The sequence below is a fragment of the Pteropus medius genome, unplaced genomic scaffold (genome assembly GCF_902729225.1).
Source record: "Pteropus medius unplaced genomic scaffold, Ma_sr-lr_union100, whole genome shotgun sequence".
Lineage (NCBI taxonomy): Eukaryota > Metazoa > Chordata > Mammalia > Chiroptera > Pteropodidae > Pteropus > Pteropus medius.
This window is the reverse complement of record NW_024352838.1, coordinates 78,149-98,866: the sequence shown is the minus strand read 5'-3', so window position 1 is coordinate 98,866 and position 20,718 is coordinate 78,149. Positions and strand designations below refer to the sequence as shown.

General features: G+C 44.5%; 1 pseudogene; it reads right to left on the bottom strand.

Annotated features, from left to right (window-relative positions):
* Nucleotides 1-6,976: 6,976 nt before the first annotated feature.
* LOC120592398 (E3 ubiquitin-protein ligase RNF114-like) lies at nucleotides 6,977-7,661 on the bottom strand (annotated as a pseudogene).
* Nucleotides 7,662-20,718: the final 13,057 nt, after the last annotated feature.

The window sequence follows — 20,718 nt, the reverse complement described above, 5'->3', positions numbered from 1 at the left end:
TTTATGACTGGATTCCCCATCATCGACACGTTTACGACAATGTCACTAGAAATTTAAAACTCGAGTGACTAATGTTTTGGCCACACGCCCACTGACGACTCTCATTTTGCCCCCGATATAAGGTTTTCTGGGCAGACAAAGAAAGGCTCAGTCTTTCCGCGCTGCCTGTGGCTGTCTTCGGACTGCAGGCACAGGTGACTAGCTGCCATGCAGACCGATGGGCCCGCTTCACCCCTGGAACTCCGCTTGGTGCACGTCAACGCTCGGGAGGAAAGGTACGCTCCCACAGCGTTCGGGTTTCTAGGCCCTGCTGTTACTGCCCACCGTGCCCCGAGCCCAGGGCCCCACTGAGGACACCCCATTGCTTCTGCTATCTCCGGGAAGTTCCAGTAGCCCCTAGGACCCAGATACCTGAGATAACGTCCCCGTCTTTAACTGACCCCTCCACTCCACAGCCCACCGTCCTCCCTTGTCCTGGTCCCGCCAGGCCTACAAGGGCCATGGCGGCTGTGACCCTGACAGGAGAAAGTCGATGACCTCAACATCCTTCCTCCTCAGAGGACACAGAAAGCAGCCCTGTCCCGACTGAAGCCCGCGGCTCTCCCCTCACTCTCCTCACGCTTAGACTCCCAGGAGGACCGATCTGTGGACCTACCAGGTGAGTCTCTGCCAACGAGAACGAACTGAGCAGGAAGGAACACGACCGCCTCTGCCCCGTCTGTGCTGGCAGCACGCGGACAACAAGGCGCATGCTCAGCAACGGTCAAGGGCTGCAATGCGTGTGCGCAACAATGGGCATGCGCACTGACTTTGCTGCCTGGTGTGAGGGTTCAGGTTTTCCCACCAAGGCCCCAGAGCACTGAAACCAAGATGCCTACCACAGACGAAAGAGGGCCCTTGAAATGCCATTTTTCCTCCCCCCACCCACCCATCGATCTTCCCTATGCTTCCAGAAAGTTCGTGAACATACAGCCCCAGATTATCCTTAGCAGAGAATGTGTATAGATGAAGGATTTTAATGCCTGTTTTTACACGTGCTTTGAATAGTTGATTCCTTCTCCTCTTCTGGGTTTTGTGTCATGAGTACAAGGTATTTGTTCACATAGTTTAAAGCGGTTCACCTCTGTTTCCTTTATTTCTTTTTTCTTGCCTTACTGCACATTTCAATCCCGAGACGGCTGCCCTATTTCTCTGAATCCATCTGTAGCCATTCAGTTACTGCGTGATTCAGAAATACACTTAGATAATGATCCTAGAATCTAGGCTCAGTCCACTTTTGCATTGGGTACAGCAGTGGTAACTATGCTCATCATGAACTGTACTTCCCAAATACCAGCCGAACAACTTGAGAAACAAAGATGACAGTATTGCCTAATACCGTCATGGAGAGCCTTGCCTGGACAGAGTCTTTGGAGTGTCTTGGAGGTGGCAGGCCAGGCGAGATGTTTATTCAGATTTTGAAATCTCGGATAAAGAAAGTCTTTCAGAGTGGGGGCAAGGCGTGAATCGTGATATCGTCGTTCGGGCTTGTGGATACTGCAAGGCAAATTTATTAACAGAGTGTTCAAAGAGTATCGGGATCGAAAAATGTCACTTGACACTTTTTGATGAAGACTCAACGTGTCTTTTCAGTAGCTGCTGTAATAAAGGATGAAGTTATTTGCAGCTCTTATCTTAGGCAGGAGACTCCTGTTTTAGTAAAGATGTGTTGAAGAAGACAGTGGAATATATACTCTTGTTGACGTAGACAGTAGCTGTGTGCAGGTTTCTGTTTCAATAGTTTTACAAAACATATCTGGTTTGCGTGGGAAGTAGCATACTTCAGGGAAAGACAGGAAGAGGACTCATATCAGAAAGTTGCTATTTTTAAGGAAGTTAAGATATATTGTTGCACAGACTATTATGTATCCCATCCATTAGGTTTCATTTAAGGAAATTTCTTGAGTGGCATACAGGAGGTTTCTCAATCCATCGAACTCTAACTCTTTCTCTCTCTCTCTCTCTCTCTCTCTCTCACTCTCTCTCTCTGTCTATCTTTGCCTCTCTCTGTCTCTCACCCTCCCTCCCTCTATTTGTACTTCTTCACTCCCTTCCATCTTCCCTAAAAAGCAGCTTGAATACAAATTGTGGTTCTTTAATAACAAATTTTGCGAATTTGAATAGTCATAATTCTGCTGCTTTAATTTAGCTTGTGTTTTAGGTTTTGATCTTTCTCATGAAGGAGAGCATCGTTACTAAATTTTACTTACTCCGTTTCTCTTAACACCCCTTTGTCACGTAGTGCATTCAAGAAGTGCTCAAAGAACGGGAGATAGTGATTTCTAGGTTTAGAGTTTCTGTGGGAACTTAACCTCCTAACGGTCTAGTTCAGGCTATCAGAAGACTGTACAGCTGTGGGTAGTGAGGACCTGGTCTTTGATCATTCCTGAACTGTTCCCCTCCACTTCAGAGGGCAGACTTCATTCTGATGCCGATATTTAGCTTTCTCCCACCATTCCTGTGGGAAATAACCACTGGCCCACTTGATATGGAGCCATAATGGGATTTGGATGGAAGCAAGTTGTGAAGTAGCTCTGGTGATGCACAGAAAGCAGCAAAGGTATGAAAGGCACTGTCGAGACAAGAATTGCCTGATACCTGACTCCCGAGACTCACTCTGGGCCACTGAGCAAGGAGTTAGGAATGGGACTGCCAGCAGCTCCTCTAGCTGTGGGAGGGCTGCAATGTAGCACATTGACCAGAGCCTCCTTTCCCTCATGCAGGAGAAATTTGAAGAAATTTTTAAATTTTTATTTCATTATTAGTTTCAAGTATACAGTACATTGGTTAGATATTTATAGAGTTTCTAAACAACTGCCCTTTCTCTCCTCTGGCTCTATACCTCGCCATCACTTCCACAGGACCCAGGGCAAGTGGGGCATGCAGTGAGTTCTACAGAGTCTGAGCAGCTGCTTTTTTTTCCAGAGGACAATAAACCGTTGGCCTCAGCTCAGGCTGCTTGGTTGTTAAGGTCACATTATTTCTTACTTAACATGTGAGATGCAGCTCTCACAATTGGCACATGAGATGAGAGCACAGTGGGAGATGAGGTTCTTCTGCTACAGCCCAGCGATGCATGATCTTCGACCATGTCCCGGCCCAGGCTCAGTTTCCACAGGATGCAGAGAGAACAGGAGGCCATAGTCACCTGCTCACCCTTTTGCCTGTGAGTTCCTTTCTGGATCAAGAGACAGATGTCATGTGCAATGCAGACACCGTTATCTGAACTTTCATGTGAAGCTTTGCAGATGGAGCTGACCGTTGATCAGCAATTGGATATAATTTGGTAGTCGCAGCGGTCCTTATCACAGATGATATTTTTCTCTGAAAATACTGAATTTCCAAGGATGAGGACGGAATGGTGGTTCTCACGTGCATCTGTTTGCATATACTTCCACAGCAGCATTTGTTAGTCATTGTGGATGTTCTGTGAAAAGACTTTCACGTTCACCAAACTGTTGTTTGAACTTATAGGGGGTCAGAAGATTAATTTTGTCGGCCACAAACACTATGTTGAAAGAATGAGAAAACACCAAATAGAAAATACCAGCCTGCATAGCATATATCATATGAAAATATACTCCACACACGCACGCACACGTATGAATTGATATGCTTTTTGAATTCTGTGCAAAATGTGTATTTCTCACGCATGGTAACAAAGCGATTGAATGTCGCTGCTTTGGAGGGTAACAGTCGAATACCGAGAGGTCATTTCTTCAGCTTTGTATGAGGAAAGGGGATTAAGACGTGCTCAGAAGAATTTCACCCTATTCAGGAACTTTCTTCACAGGGCTTGAAATATCTCTCGATGTAGTTTAATTTGTTTCAGTTTTTCTGCAGACACTTGTCCCTCAGCAACCTCCACTGTGGAATCCTGAAATTGTGAGAAGAAAGTTGGGATTAGCGGAGAGCCTTTGTTCTTCATCATCTCTGTTAAGGCCCAGATCGTTTCCTGCTGTGTCTTTCCACAGTCACAGCTGTGAGGCTTCTTCCTGTGTGCGTGACTCTGCACTGGTCTGATGCTCCCTTGACCGCTCTGTTTTTTTCCGTTTTACTGTGGAGCCTTTCTTATGGTTGCTATTGTGTATTTAAATAGCATCCAGTGACAGTGCCAAGTTTGGTGCTCAGGACTGACACGTATTATGCATATTCCATATATTTTCAAGCATGGTTATGTCTTCTTAACGACTTTCCCTTAAGGGACTTGGAGAAGATCAATGTGATTAAGTATCAGTGTTTAACGTCACATTTTACTCGGCAATCAACCCGACGAATTTCTAATCAAATCGACAGTTATTACACTTGAACAGTTACATTAGCACAAACTCAGATTAGAAGGTAGGGCTTTGGAAGGTAATTCAGCCATGAGCGTGGAACCCTCAGGAATTTGGGATCAGTGTCCTTCCCAGAGGGACCCCAGTTAGCACTCCTGTTGTGTCCAGAATAACCAGAGCCAACTTGAGTGCTCTTAACCAGGAGACAGTTTATTAGCCGGCGGCTGTCCTTGCAAAGGAGCAGCCCGAAATGCCAAGATACAAGGTTTTTAAGCCCCAAATCCCATTCCTCATTCTGTCTTAAACACAAAGGTCCATCTTTCTCCTATTCACTACCTGTCAACCCACTGGTCAGGTGTGCAAGCGGGAAGTACAGAAGCAGAAAGCTTGTTGTTAGAATGTTATGTTCCTATGGGTGATTGCCTATGTTCCCATGGGCAATAGCCAGTGTTCCCATGGGCGATGGCCAAACAGTAATTTTCAGCTTATATACAATTGATTATTTTTCATGCCACGCAAGCAAGCAGGGTTACACAGGCTAAAATTGGCAGTTAGCGTATGAGCTCATTGTTCCAAGTTTCATGATTAACAGAATGTGGTTAGGGGTTCCAGAAACTAGGCCTATGTTATAGACTTCCTTTGTCCAGTTTCAGGTTTTAATTATTCTTTAACCTTTTCACATTCCAGCGGGCTATTACACTCCCATGCACTTTGTGCCATGTGAGGATCATAGAATGATAATTTTCTGCAACCCAGAGGGAGGCGCTCACCAGAACCCGACTATGCTCCACCCTGATCTTGGACTTTGATTCTCTGGGTTGTGAGAAATAAATTCTTGTTGTTTATAAGCCACCCAGTCTATGAAACCTGGTGTGTGTGTGTGTGTGTGTGTGTTTTGTTTTGTTTTGCTTTTGTATGACTAAAATATGGAATTTATTTATATTGTGAATTTAAAATCCACAAATTTCACTTTCCGGAAAGTCATCTTATTAGAAATATATCAAGTGCACTTAATACAAGGAAATCGGTGTCTTGGTACCACCAGCAAGACAGACACGTTCTCATCGTTCCTTCAAATGGAAGTTTTCTTCAATTTCCCTTCAATTTAGACCAAGATGATCTCAGTTCTTGGAGATCTGAGTGATCTTTTCCCAAAATGTACGGTGAAGAAGCTGACCTTAACATAAGGTCCCTCCCAAGCAACAGCACATTAGATCAAATAATTTTGCCCTTGAAGGGCCCCGTCTTTGCTGCTTACCTGGCATCTGCAGTTCTTACTGGCAGGTCGGGAGAGACCCACAGCAGCAGTACACATGCCCAAACTCATTGCCACTTGCAATCTCAGCCACTGACCAGAAAAAAATTCCATATTCGGATAGAGAGGCTTGACATGAAAAAGCCAACCTAAGTGCAGATGCCCTTTGGTCAATCGGAGGTTCTGCTCCCACATAGGAGACTGGCAGGTCCTCTGAGCCTTGTGTTTATTAACATGGCGAAACATGTGGAATGCCAAGCTTCTTGAGCTGCTTCCACAGCAAATTTCCAGCAAACAGTTCCCCTTAACCACTGCTCACAGGAGACGTGTAGTGCCTTTCGAACAGTGTCCTGTCAGGAGAGACAGCAGGCAGTGATACTGGACTTCCTATAAACTGTCTCCGATAGAAGCGTAGTGTTCAGTTTGATCTGAGTTTCAAAGTGAAAGGTGAAAGAACCTCTATCCACTGGGACCTCCAAACCTATTCCTCCTTATTCACTGAGGCCTCCTTTTCGGGCCTTGGGGACAAGAATGTAAGCAGGCTCCCAAGCAGAGTGGTAAACATGACCTAGTCACTTGAAAATACCTCGATAGTTGGACAATCAGAAGCCGGAATCTCTGGCCCTCCCGCCTTGCTGAGCTGACCCTCCTCCGCTCTTATGGAGAGATAGAGGTTAAATTTCTAACCTAGAAACACTGGTTTCCTCTAAAAATATGTGGCTACATCTCATCCTAAAAAGGCATCATGCAGGTCTTTCAGACTGAACCAGTTCATTCTAAGGCTGTGCAGGAGCGGCAGGAAAATATCACCCGTCAAACCCCCAGCATCAGACCTCGCAAAACCCAGGACATTTCGTCCCAGCAGGACCTTGGAAAGGTTTCCTGGGAGGTGACTCTAGCTTCTGGCAGCTGCTGACAAGGACCAACTCACAGGACCTTCCAGAGCACAGGAGCTCTACTACTGACTAGATGCACTAGTGCCAGAGCTCACACACCTCAGGGAGGAGAAGAGACACTTGTCTCATTTGTGCTATTCAAGACCCAGAATAGATCCTGGCTGGCTCAGAAGACCTGAGAGACCAACGCTGGATGGCAGGACCAAGTGTGAAACAAGGACAGCTGGAGAAGTTGGCTTCTCTTCCAGGAGAGGAGGCAGAAGCTCCAGGAAGCAGCTGAGGAGCGATGCAAGACCAGACATGTGCCAAGCAGGGTGAAGAGTAGGGGAAGAGCACAGAAGCAACGAGGGCTCTGATCTGGGGTCCTGCTTCCCGGTCAGAAGTGATCCTGTCCTACTACCCCGGCTCACTTTCGGGTCTGTGGTACATTTCAGGTGTATGAGTCACATGTTTCACACGTGATATGTCATGGGAGTTCTGGTACGTGAGACTGACAGCAGAGACTCTGCTCACCAATCGCCGATGAAGCGTTGCCACACCCGATTCGTTCCGTCCTCTTTGCCGACATTGGAGGCCACAAAAGTGTCATAAGAAACCTGCTTGCCGGCCTTGGAAATGCTCTATGAAGTTGGAGCTTAGACCGGTCGGATGTCCCCAGGGCATCGAGGCACATATTGGACAAAGCACAGATCTGGTGTGCGGGCTACAGGTTAACTTGGAGTGTTCCCCAAGTCCTTTTTGAACAAAGTACTTCTCGGGACATGAGGGGTAAGGAAAGGTGTAATGGTATGAGATATTCGTCGGCTGAACGGAGGCACCCTCCGTGGGGACTTCACACATTCCGTGATGTAATTCTGGCATTTGGAACAGGTAGCTACGTGGGCCAAGATCTTGGATCGGGACAAATTTTTACGGCAGCCATGGAACGAAGTCGCTGTGCTCTCAAACTGCCACCCGAGTTCCATAGCTCAATCGCCAGGTTCCAGAGGCCTAGGACAGACTCCACCGACAGGCTTCTTCGGCTTCAGACTTTCCTGCAGGCCTGCACAGCAAAAGGTGTGTCCTCAGAGAGCCCGCGCTGGCCTCTCGTGCACCTCTGAGACCACAGGACACATGCAGCAGCCCACTGGTTCGGGTCCACCGGGGTCCTGCCAGCTGCATACCACCCTCTCGGTCCTGTTGTTGCGCTGCCATCTGGCTGCCCTATGGTACCTGGTTAAAACAGCCCCAAATGACTAAGACAGGAATTGGTACCAAGAAGTGGGTGTGCTGCTGGAAAACACCCATGAACGTGGAAGTGGCTTTGGAACTGGGTAATTGGTTGAGGTTGGAAGAGTGTTGAGGTGCCTGTAGACATATGGACGCTGAGGGCAGTTCTGGTGGTCCCTGTAATAACAGAGGAGAGCTGTCGAGAAAGCTTCCATCTTCTTAGAGAATATCTAAATAACCGTGTAGAGGATGTTGGTAGAAATACGGATGGTAAAGGCCATTCCGATGAGCTCTCGGAGGGAAATGAGGAACTGTCATCGGACAATGTTGAAGAGGTGATCCTTGTTATAAAGTAACGAAAAAGTTGTATGCGTTGTGCTTGAGGACTACTGTTTTGTGGATGGTAGAACTTGCAAGTGAGGAAAATTGGCTACTTAGCTGAGGAAATTTGTGAGGAAAGAGTTGAAGATGGCTTGGTTCCTCCTGACTGCTTGTAGTAAACTGCGAGAAGAGCAAAATGAACTGAAGATAGAAGTGTTACGGACAGAGGACCAGAACTTAAAGATTTAGAAAATGCTCAGCCTGTCCATGTTGCAAAATTTGAGAAAACTCTGCAATAAGCGCCAGGGGTGTGGCCAGTGGCTTTTAAATGAGGAGATAGCATGGGTTTGAACCATGGACTTAACCATCTCATTAGAAGCCAGGAATGGAGATGGGATTATACCAGTAGAAACAGGGCCAGGCGGGACCAAAATACACAGATAAATTGGGACAAAATGAAGACTGTTGGACTTCTTTGACACAAAAGGGTCAGACCATGGATCTCTTTGGCTCTGAACAGGTACTGTTCTTCAGGACACAGGAAGAAGGATCCCAAGCGCGATTCAGAGATCGTCAGGGCTCCCACACTCCCCCACCAGGGCCCAGAGTGCTAGGGCACTGGAGGCAGTGCTGGCTCCTCATCGAATTCAAAGGACAGGGCCAACATCCAGCAGAGCTTTGGCAGTGAGTCCGACCTCAGAAACCTGGGGGCACAGCTCTGCTATGACAGACAACTGCAGCTTGGGTGAGAGAGCTGCTGTTTGGGCAGGACCCTGTCGGAGAGCCTCGGGGTGGCTGGGGCCACAGTAGAGAGCCACGGCTTGGGCAGTGCCCCTCCAAAATGTGGAGTGACCTTGGTGCCCTAAGGAGTTTGGAAGTCAGGATCATATTCTCAGTGTGTCTCGAATCGGAGCATCTTGCCTAAGAATTATTCTCAAGCTTTAAGGTCTCACAGAACCTGTCTTACTTTGGATTGGACTTGGTGGGAGCCATCATGCCCTCCTTCTTACCTATTTGTTCTTCGGGCATTCGAATGTCTATCTGACGCCCGGCCCAATTTAGTATTCTAAAAACATGTGCCTTGTTTGTTATCAGAGTTTCACAGCTCGTGAGAAATCGTGCCTCAGGATGAATTTTTCCTCGACTCTCATCTATATCTGATTTAGAAGATAGTCCATTGAGACTTTGGGACTTTCGACTTTGGAGTTGACGCTGGAATGAGTTCTGACCTTGGGGGATGTTGAGACAAAATGAATGTATTTTGCATGTGAGCACATGAATTTGGGGGGTCTGGGGACAGAATTAGTGCGCTGAATATTTGTTTCCCTTCAAATGTCCTAGGTTGAAACCTAAACCCCAATGTGACAGTATAGGGCGCTGGAGCCTTTGAGAGACAATTAGGTCATGTGAGTGGAGCCTTTATGAATAAGATCAGTGTCCTTATAAAAGGGACCTCAGAGAGCTTTTCGCCGGCTTTCTGCCGTGAGCAGGTACAACAACATTTCTGCCGCCCAGAACCCGACCATGGTGGCACCCTGAGCTCCAGCTTCCAGCCATCAGAACTGTGAAAAATAAATGTTTGTTGTTTGTAAGCCACCCAGTCCATGGTACATTTTTATAGCAGCCCGAACGAAGACAGACGGGTAATATTTGTAGATGCAACGTTAAATAAAACTCTATTTGTATGATTAATATTGATACCCTGCTAGTAAGTGAAAGTACAAATGTATAGTTATCATAGATAGAGTAATATTCGACAACAATTAGTAATGATTGGGTACACTGTTAATATTGTGTCCAGAAAAAAGAAGATCTTTCAAATAATTAGTAGGGAACACGATTGAGATTTAAGTAAACTATTAAGAGAGCATATGTGAGCTTGGAAATGTGTTAAAGGGCTGCATATTCTTTGTTTCCCCAAGCTTTATTGAGGTTTGATTGAGAAATAAAAATTTTACATATATATCCATGTGTAGATATCTTTTGGTTGTGCGATGTGATGATTTCTTTAGGGTAGACTGCACAATGATTTCATATATATACATATATATACATACATACATACATACACACACACACACACACACACACATACATACTGTGAAATGATTTCCACGATGTTTGCAAATGTGCGTGCAATAATGTAAAGCAGAATACTGTATATTAGTAAAATATGGGAACACCAAACTTCTTTATAAAAGGACCAGAAGTAAAAATGTTAGGCTTTGTGGGATACGACAGTCTCTGTGGCATATAGTTTGGGGTTGTTTATTTTATCTTAAGTAAGCCCTTAAAATGTAATAAAAAATTCTTAGCTCCAAGGTATACAAAACAAGTCATGGGCTGGATTTCTCCTGCAAGCCATCGTTTGTGAAGCCCGGGATTATATATGAGTTCACATATTTGAATATAATTTTTCTACGGGTAGTCATAATCTTAGCAAAGGAGGGTTCTATTTCCTCACAGGATGTAGAAAGTCTCAAGAGAACGTCGCTTTCACTCTACAAATGAGAAAAAGCCCAACAGTCTACAAAGTCACTGATTTTTAAAAGTGCTTCATTTATTTAGAGCCGTTTTGTAGGTTCACTGCAAAATTCAGAAGAACGTATAGAATTTTCCCATATGCCCCTTACATAGTCCAAATGCGTAGTACCGTTCATTATCAACAGCCCCCACCAGAGTGGTGCACTTGTGATATTTGATGAACCTATTGGATTTTCTTTTAAACCATGAGAGAGCTGAAGTAACAGGGTAGCCACAAACTGATACCAAAGAGCCCCTCTAGACACTCGGACATGGAAACTGTTTCACATCGGCTACAACTTGTGAGGAAGAGTGACATTCCTAACAGTGGGTAAGAAGAGAACCACTGAAATTGTAACAAATTCATAAGATCAAATACAAGCTAATGAGAGAGTTCAGAATCCCTGGAGTGCCGCGTCCTCTTTCTACCCTACTGCGTGACAAGGTCCGGAGATGGGGACAGAGGCTTCAAGGAATGCATCGTCAAGAACGAGGACGTGGCATGTGTTTAGGGATAATTGGTTTCTTAGAAATGATCCTATTAAGAGGGGGAATTTGGGTAGCACAAATTCTAGTAAGTGTAAACGCTATACAAATGGATTTCCTCAAAATTGGCTCTGAGGAAAACATAGTAAATTCCCCGCGTATGGACTCAGCTCTAGTCACCCTGACGTGTCCAGAATGCGTAAACCCTTTATTTGAACAATTATTAAGAGAAATTCCTTTTGACGCGCCTCTTAAAGATATTATGAATAAATTATAACAAGCTGAATTACTAGAACCAGTTTATACTCCTGTTCCCATGCAGTTAGTAGAAAAATTAGTAAAGGATAAGAAACTTACTCATAAGCCTGTGCCTACTATAGAAGGGCCTCCTTTTGTGGCCTAGTGGATAAATAGAAAACTCTGGTATCCACCTAGGGGGGCTAATAGTATGAAAAGATTACCTGATCTTCCTTTGCCTTATTCAGAAGCTTATAATAAAGATAGTATACATGTAGTGAATAAAGATAGAATTCATGTGCCTTATAGTAGTTTAAGTTTCATAGAAAGGCTGGCTAGGTCAGGATCTCCTTGGTGCTTAAAAACAAAGGAACAGAAACTTAGCTTATGAAAGCAGCTTTGTAAAACTGATTTTTATAAATATTTTCCTCATTACTGCACCAAGGAAACTTTTGAACAGCTATGAGAAAGGTTCAGCTTGAACTTTAGATATAGCATAAATCAAATAGCATTTAAAAGATTTCTTCAGGCAGAAAGAAGAACAATGTCTGCCCACAAGCCAATACTTGCTGTTATGAATACATCTATCTATCACCTTTACTTAAATCAAACTGTATCTTACGTAATAGATATAATAATTAAAAGTTTAGATTGTTCCATCAGGTAGTTCTGTTCTAATGATTGAGAGAAAAATGTACTAGTTAATCATGAACATTAATAATAATATACTCTATAAGATTTTCTGCTCCGCCTAACCACAGAAATTTAACTCCCTGCTACCTTAACAACAAAGTATAATCAAATGCCAAATAAAAAGTATAAAAGTTGTACTCAAATCACAATAAAACGGAACAGTGTCACACCGCCTCTGAGCTGTGTAGTCGACTGTCTCCCGCGCCGACGCCTTGCCCACCTTCGGGGCCCCCTGGATCCTGTCGTGGCTGGACCGCGGCACTGGAGGTCTCAGACGTAAAAGAAATCCAGGTTCACTCGCTAGCCCTTTTTTGCTGACCTCCACTTGGCATGTCTGAGGGAGATTGGGAAAAGTCCAGGAGACCCAAGAGAGACCTCTTTGTAGCACACAGAAAAGAAATCCTGCCTAGTTCCCTAACCCTTCTTCTAAAAACAAAGTGTCTTCAGCCACTGTAGGAGCAACAGGAAACTTGCTCATCATGGGTCTCTAATGAAGGTGTGGTGATGTTGAGGGAGGAAGAAAAGAAAAGAAAAGATGTCTGTGTCTGGAGGAGATGCAAAATACCCAGGCAGGCCCAGAAACGCACACTGATATACAAAGAGGTTTGTTACGCCAGAGCAGTCTAGAAACGGGCATCATCTTGCTTGTTTTGAACCTTCTCTTCATGCCCCCAACTCTGAAGCTGGATTGGCTGGCGGAGATGGGACTGGTACCTCCTGGGTCTCCCTGGACCCCGCTCCACCCAGTCCTTAAATTTCCCGCCGTAACCCTTTGCCCCGCAGTCAGCCTCACCTTGTGGCTTCCCTGGGCCTCATATTTAATGGTACGCAGCAGCCCTCAACTCACATGGCCCTCTCGCGGCCTGCACATTTAGGGGTAGACATTTGGTGGTGAGTCACTGGTGCCAGCCCGAGTTGTAATATCTTTGGGGCTGATCACATGGTCTGAGGGCCTGAGGAGGGATGACGGCTGGCTTTGCTGTGATCTTAGACTTATACAGGAAGCCACAGATTCAGCCCTGGCAGGAAACCTGACTCTGTACTGGTTGGGTGAAATTTGTTCTCCTTATCCCAATGACTCCCTGGATGCCCTCCCCACCCAACTCGCATATCACCTCAACATTCTTTCAGCTGCGGAGTCGTATGGGCAGCTGGAATGGTACCCCAGCTTTTGTGCGCTGGTTCTTTCGCTAAGCCTCCCCGGGCCTTGGACTGGAGGTAACTGACCTCGGCTGCCGCATGTCATCTCCCACTTCCCTCTAGATCCAGCATAGGCAGCAACCATCCACGGACCGCTCTGTCGCTCCTACCAGGTAGCCCCAAGCAATCGGGAGGCTGGCATCAGACCACAACAGAGCACCACCTGACTAGCTTCGTAAGAGGCACACCCAAGGAGTCGTCTCAACAGGTACACGAGATTGCTTGGGCGAATCCCACTCCGTGGGATCAGTCCCCACACAGCAACTCATACCCTGTGGACATGGCCAATTCCCACAGCCAGTCAGCCCGAGAGTCAATCCCATCTACTGACATGCTAACAGCAATCTCGGCTTAGCTACAATAGGAGAACACACAGAACCACACCGGAAACACAACCAGAGAACCAGGCACAGGCGATCAGGAAGACTGTGCCACTGGGCCACAGAGGACATCTACTACATAAGGCCACCTGGCCAAGGCTGGCGGATGAAAGCAATCTTTTTAATACATGGAGCAAGCACAGACAGGCAGCTAAAAGGAGAAAACAAAGAAATATGCCACAAATGAAACAACAGGAGAAAACTCCAGAAAAAATAACTAAATGAAATGGAGGCGAACAACCTACCAGAGACAGAGTTCAAAACACGGGTTATAAGGATTCTCAACAAACTTAGAGGGAGAATGGATAATCTCAGTGAGACCTTCGACAGAGAGATAGTTGGTATCAAAAAGCACATAGAAACCATAAAGGAGAACCAGTCAGAAAAGAAGAATACAATAACTGAAATGAAGAATACGTTAGAAGAAATCAACGGTCGATTAGATGAAGAGGAGGATTGAATCAGAAAGTTGGAAGACAAGGTAGCAGAAGACACCTAATCGGAACAGCAAAAAGAAAAGGGAATCAAAAAATCTTGGAGTGTTGAGAGTCAAGATGGCGGACTAGGGAAAAGTGAGGTTCGCCTTTTATCAGGACCGCATTAAAATTACAAACGAATTATAAAATAATCAACACGGAGAATCACATGAAGTCTAGCTGATCATAACACATACATGTGATGATATAAAGAAGGAGTCACATCGAAACCGGTAGGAGGGGCGAAGATGTGAAACGGGCTGGTTTCACACTGCACGTGCCGGTGAGCACGAGGAGGGAGATCATGGCTGCAGAGCCCCCTCTGAAAGAGAGAGGGGTCTTAGTGCCATACAGGGGCTCCCCAGTGCAGGAAAGGTAAGTTTCCAAAAAATCTGACTATAAAAATCATTGGGAATTCTGTTCATCTGTGTGAGACAGAAGGAGACCGAAATGCAAGGCGCCCCTTTTAAAAGGTCTACACAGAGGCTCTCTGACCAGCAGACACACACCCTTGGTTCCAGCAGAAGATCGGAGGCTCAGGAGGCCCAAGAGTCATACCGGGAATGACTGCATTACGTGGCGCCAGAGCGAGGGCTGGAGGGGCAGCTGCCATTTTGCTTTAGTTAGGCCCCACTATGGGGCAGTTCACAGATGGACGCCAGCTTGCTTGTGCTGAACCCTCCCCCGACATGACCAAATCTGAAGCTGCGCTGGTCCAGTGAAATCGGCTCACCATCCCCAACCCACAGATTGCCAGGTTGTGGCCCGTTGCTGGGAAGCTACCCCCACTCTGCCTCTTTCTGGGGCAGAACATTCCAGGCAGGCATCAGACCTCAGCCAGCGCTGTGCACACATTTCAGGGGGAATAGTTGTGTGTGGATCACTGCTTCCAGCAAGAGCTTGGGCAGATCTCGGGGGTCTGTGGGCCTGCCCCAGACGGGAGCTGTTCTCACTGCGATCTCTGACTTTTGGGGAACCCGCGGACCCAGAACTGGCAGGAAATCCGGTGCTGTATAGGCCAGACGGCCCCTTGTGTCACTGAGACACCACCCTACCCAACCCACAAATGACCTGTGGCAAGCCTGTTCCCAGGCAATCCAGTCCGATCCTGTGCTTTCCTTGGGACACACATTTGAGAGCAAGCAGTAGTACTTAGTTTGTGCAGCCCGTGCAAACCTCGTGCATTCAAGCTATCGTATTTCTTGAACTGATCTCGGGCATTCACATGCCCAAGGCAGGCAGTGGCTGGCCTTGCTGCAGTCTGAGTGTTTTATAGGAAGCCACAGAGACAGTGCTGGCATGTAAACTGTCACTGCAGTGGCTGGGTGAAATCTGCTCAATATATCGAGGGGACTCCCTGGGTCCCCATGCCATCCCACTTGTGGATCACCCAGGAGCTCTTCCAGTTGCAGAGTCCTATGGGAAACTGAGAGGTAACCTCAAGTCTTGAGGTGCACTGCTCCTCCTGTTCAACCACCCCAGGGTCGGTACTGGGGGTAACGGGACCATAGCTTACAGCATTGTCTCTTCCACATACTTATAGACTTGGCACAGGCAGCAACCATCTGCAGACCTTTTTGGAGCTCTCAGTATGTAGCCCCTTGCAATGGAAGGTAGCGGCCCACCTTGGCCTAGCTTCGTAAGGGGAACCCCTCGCAAGGGGCCACCAACGCATGCGGAGGTTGGCACTAGACAGCAAAAGAGCAACACCTGACTAGTCCCTTAGGTGGTACACCTAAAGGGTGGTTTCAACAAGTACACAAGCCTACTAGGGCAAATCCCACTCAGTGTGGTCAGCCTCCGCACAGCAAAACATACCCTGTGGGCGTAGTCAATCCCCAGAGTTACTGAACTTGAGCATTATTCCCAATCACTGAAATGCTAACGGCAACCAAGGCTTAGCTACAACAGAAGGACACACACGCCCTATACAAAGATGACGTCCAGAGCCTCCGGCACAGGCAATTAGGGAGAATGTGCCACTGGGCCACATAGGATTCCTTCCACATAAGGCCATCTGGCCAAGGCTGAGAGATGAAACAAATTATCCTAACACATAGAAACAAACACAGAGAGGGAAATAAAATGAAAAAAAAGAACATGCCACAAGTGAAACGACAGGAGAAAACTCCAGAAAATATCTAAACGAAATAGAGGCAAGCAGCCTACCAGAAATAGAGTTCAAAATAATGGTTCTAAAGTTGCTCAATGAACTTATGAGGAGAATGGATGAGCTCAATGAGACCCTCAACAGAGAGATTGTAAGCATAAAATGGACAAAGAAACCATAAAAAAGAACCAGTCAGAAATGAAGAATATGGTAACTGAAATGAAGAATAAACTCGAAGGAATCAACGGTAGTTTGGACTAAGCAGAAGATCGAATTGGCGAGCTGGAAGACAACGTAGCAGAAATCGCCCAATCGGCACAGCAAAAAGAAAAAAAGAATAAATTAAATGAGGATAGTTTAAGAGACCTCTGGGACAACATGAAGTGTAACAATATCTTCATCATAAGAGTACCAGAAAGAGAAGAGAGAGAGCAAGGGATTGAGAACCTATTTGAAGAAATAATGACAGAAAACGTGCCTAACCTCGCAAAATACTTAGACACTCAAGTGCAGCAAGCACAACAATTCCCAAGCAAAAGAAACTCTAACAGACCCACACCAAGGCACATCATCGTTAAAGTGCCAAAGGCCAAAGACAAAGATAGAGTCTTAAAAGTAGCAAGAGAAAGGCAGCTTGTTACTTATGAGGATACCCTCATAAGAATGTCCGCTGATTTTTTAACAGAAACTTTGCAAGCGAGAAAGGACTGGCAAGAAATATTTAAAGCTACGAAAAACAAAAATCTACAACCAAGAATACTCTATCCAGCAAGGCTATCAATTAAAATGGAAGTTGAGAGTAGAACTTCCCAGACAGGAAAAAAACTTAAGAAATTCGTTAACAATAAGCCAGGATTACAAGAAATGTTAAAGGGACTTCTGTAAAAAAGATGAAGGGAATATAATCCATAAATAAAAATCATAGAACGCCAATAACTGTGTATCAATAATTGTTTTAAATGTAAATAGATTAAATGCACCAATCAAAAGCTATAGCATAGAAGAATGGATAAGAAAACAAGACTCAGACATATTCTGTCTGCAAGGGACCGACTTCAGATCAAATGACACACACAGACTGATAATAAAGGGATGGAAAAAGATATTTCACGGAAATGGAAATAAAAAAAAAAAACCGGGGTAGCAAGAGTCATATCAGACAAAATAGACATTGAAACAAAGGCTATAATAAGAGACAAAGAAGGGCATTACGTAATGATAAAGGGGTCAATATATCAAGAGGACATAACCCTAATAAACTTGTATTCACCCAACATAGGAACACCTACATACATAAAACAATTATTGACTCACATAAAAGGAGGGATTAACAGTTATACACTCATACTATACACTCGTAGTATGGGACTTTTACACCCCGTTGACACCAATGGACAGATCTTCCAGACCGAAAATTGCCAAGGAAACAGCGGGATTAAATGACACACACTAGACCAGATGGACTTAATAGATAGGTTCAGAGCATTTGGCCACAAAGCAGCAAAATATATATAAGAGCTCATGGAACATTTTCCAGGTTAGACCCCATGTTAGGCCACAAAACAAGTATCAATAAATTAAAGGTTGAAATCATATCAATCGTCTTCTCTGATCATAATGATATGAAACTAGAAACCAACTACAAGAAAAAAACAAAAATCCACAAATACATGGAGACTAACCAATATGCTACTTAACAGGGAATGGGTTAACGATGAGATCAAGGAAGAAATCTAAATATATCTAGAGACAAATGAAAATGAGAACACAAAGACTCAAAATCGATGGGACACAGCTAAATTAGTCCTAAGATAAAAATTCATAGCAATGAAGGCTTACCTGAAAGAAAAAAAAAATCTCAACAATTCAACCTTACACTTAAAATAAGTAGAAAAAGAGCAGCAAAATCCTATGCGCACAGCTTCTGCCCTGACAGGCAACTGCAGCTTGGGTGAGAGCTGCTGTTTGGGCAGGACCGTGGCAGAGATACCCAGGATGGTTGGGGCCACAGTAGAGAGCCACAGCTCTCGACTTTGGCAGTGCCCTTCCAAAGTGTGGGGTGACCTCGGTGCCCTGTGAGTTAGAATGTCAGGACCACATTATCAATGTGTCTGGAATCAGAGCATCTTGCCTAAGAGGTTTATTCTCAAGCTTTAAGGTCTCATAGAACTTGTCTTACTTGAGATTGGACTTGCTTGCCACCCTTCATGGCCTTCTTACCTATTCATTCCTTTGGAATTCGACTGTCTGTCTTCTACTGGAACCAACATTGTATGTTTAAAACACATGATTTTTTTTTTTTTTTTTTTTTTTTTTTTTTCGGCTAGTGAAAAATTGTGCCTCGGAATGAATTGTACCTCGAATCTCAGCCTCCTCTGTTTACTGTGAGAATTCAATTAGTAAATCCGAGGAAAATGCTTTTAGCACTGCTTTGCTCATGGCAAGTACTCATACAATTATTATGATTACGAATAAATGTTTATTTTTATCATTTTTCTTACTTTTGAAAATAAAATTATGTACACCTTATAGGTGACATATCTTAGATAAAAAGAAATATTTATAGCAAAATTACACAAAAATGTCTACCGTACAACACAAAGAAATCTGGTGTAGCTTTAGTCATATCAGAATAAGTAGATTATAAATCATCAAGCATTATCAGTGACAAAAGATTAGAATCACAAGTGGGCCAATCTATCAGGGATACATAAGATTTCCACTTTGTATGTACACAACAATACACTAAAATATACATAGAGCAAAAATTGGCATTATTAAAAAGATGAATCCAAACTCATAGTAGAAGACTTGAACACACCTTTCTCATTAGCTATTAGAACTGGTAAATTTCTGTAAGGATATAAGAACATACGAAGCACACAACTAACACATTCGATCTAATATTTACATAGCACTGCACACGAGGATAACAGAATACAGAATTTGTTTAATCACTACCAGTAACATTTAACAGAATTGTCATACAAGTAAGTCTTAAGCGATTTCCAAGGAACTAAAAGTCAGTAACCTGACACTGACAGTGTATCCCACATTGAGCCATGTAAGACCAGAGTAGTAAAGATCTTTTGTAATCTTTTGAGAGCATAAAACAATTGTTTCTACACCTTCCTGAGGACTATTGAAAAGGGAGTATCTGCAGAAGGCTCTTAGGAGCATAGATGTTTTCTCGGAGAGAATTCACCTAGAAGTCTCAGAGAAAGATGGACATTGTCTTCTTTAGGCGAAGTGCTGAAGAGAGGATAGAGCCTCGAGGATCTAGAGGCTTCTGTGAAGGGAAAGTGGGAAGGGGGGAAGGTGAGCTGCTGGTCTGCAGGAAATGTAAAGACAGGAAAGGGCAAAGGCCCCAGTTCATGGTAGATATCTAGTAAATGAATGTCTGTAGGCTCTAACTAGAAGGAGATGTGGTAAATTGTGAGGATCCATATAATGAAGAAAACTGAAGCTGTGACCAACAGCTGTCCCTCTGGCTTCACAAAAGTCTTCCCCCTATTCCTAGAAGCTGAGTAACCAGATGAAGAAATCTGGCGGCAGGAGTGATTTAAGGTGAGATAGGATTCAAGGAATAATGAATCTGGGGCTAGTAACTAAAGCGAAGGTATAAAATATGCAGTAAGAGGAAAAGGAAGGGATCCATAATATTTATCAGCACCCTCCCTCCACCAGGTCAGGGAATTCATGTCTATTATCCCATGAAATCTTCAGAGACAATCTACAAGGCAGATGTTATTTGCCACCACATGACAGATGAGGAAATGGGTTCAGAGTTATTGAATGGGTTGCTAGAGGAAATGTCAGTGCCCAGAATGTTAACCTCTACTTGTTTTTGCCCCAACGATAAAGTTTATAGTGACTCCTGGATTCTAGAGTAAGAATGTGTGTTTGATGAAGGCCTACCCTTCCCATTGTCAGAGAGCAGTGTGGTTTCTGGGAACAGATGCTAGAGCAACCACAGGACTGACCCAGGACATATCCAGGTTCCTTAGACTCACATAATCGTGCTCTAGGCCACGGCTCCCTGTCCCACCATAGCCGAAACAAACTAAGTAAGTGAGTGGACCATAGAAAGAACCTGCGTCCCGACAGTTATTCTTCAATTAGACTCAGAGCAGGGTTGTAGTTAAGACCAGTAAACGGTCACTTTTCAGAATTATCTTCTGTCACAGAATCTTCTAGGAAGCTGAAGATCCTGTGGAAAAAGCTGATGTGGGTCAGGATCATGTGTCAGAGCAGCCAGGACAGTCTTTGGATGCAGTGATATCATGCTGTGTGATTGAAGACAAGTCACTTAATGTCAGTGAGCCTCAGTTCTGTAAAACACGAATGCTTTTATCTGCTGCCAGGATTTTGTGGGAATGGAGATATTGGCCAAGTGTCAACTTCAGAAACTTTTCTTTATTTCAGGTACCTTACGATAAGTGTTCATATCTGCAATTTTTTTTTCCTATTTTTCTGTCAAAAAATTTATACCAAAAATCAAGTAAAAGTCATTTTGGGCATCATCTCTGTGTCTTGAAAACTACACCTAATATGGAACTTAAAGATCTCGTGTGGGTGACATGATTGTACGGAGCAACTATGGAAAATTAGGGGAG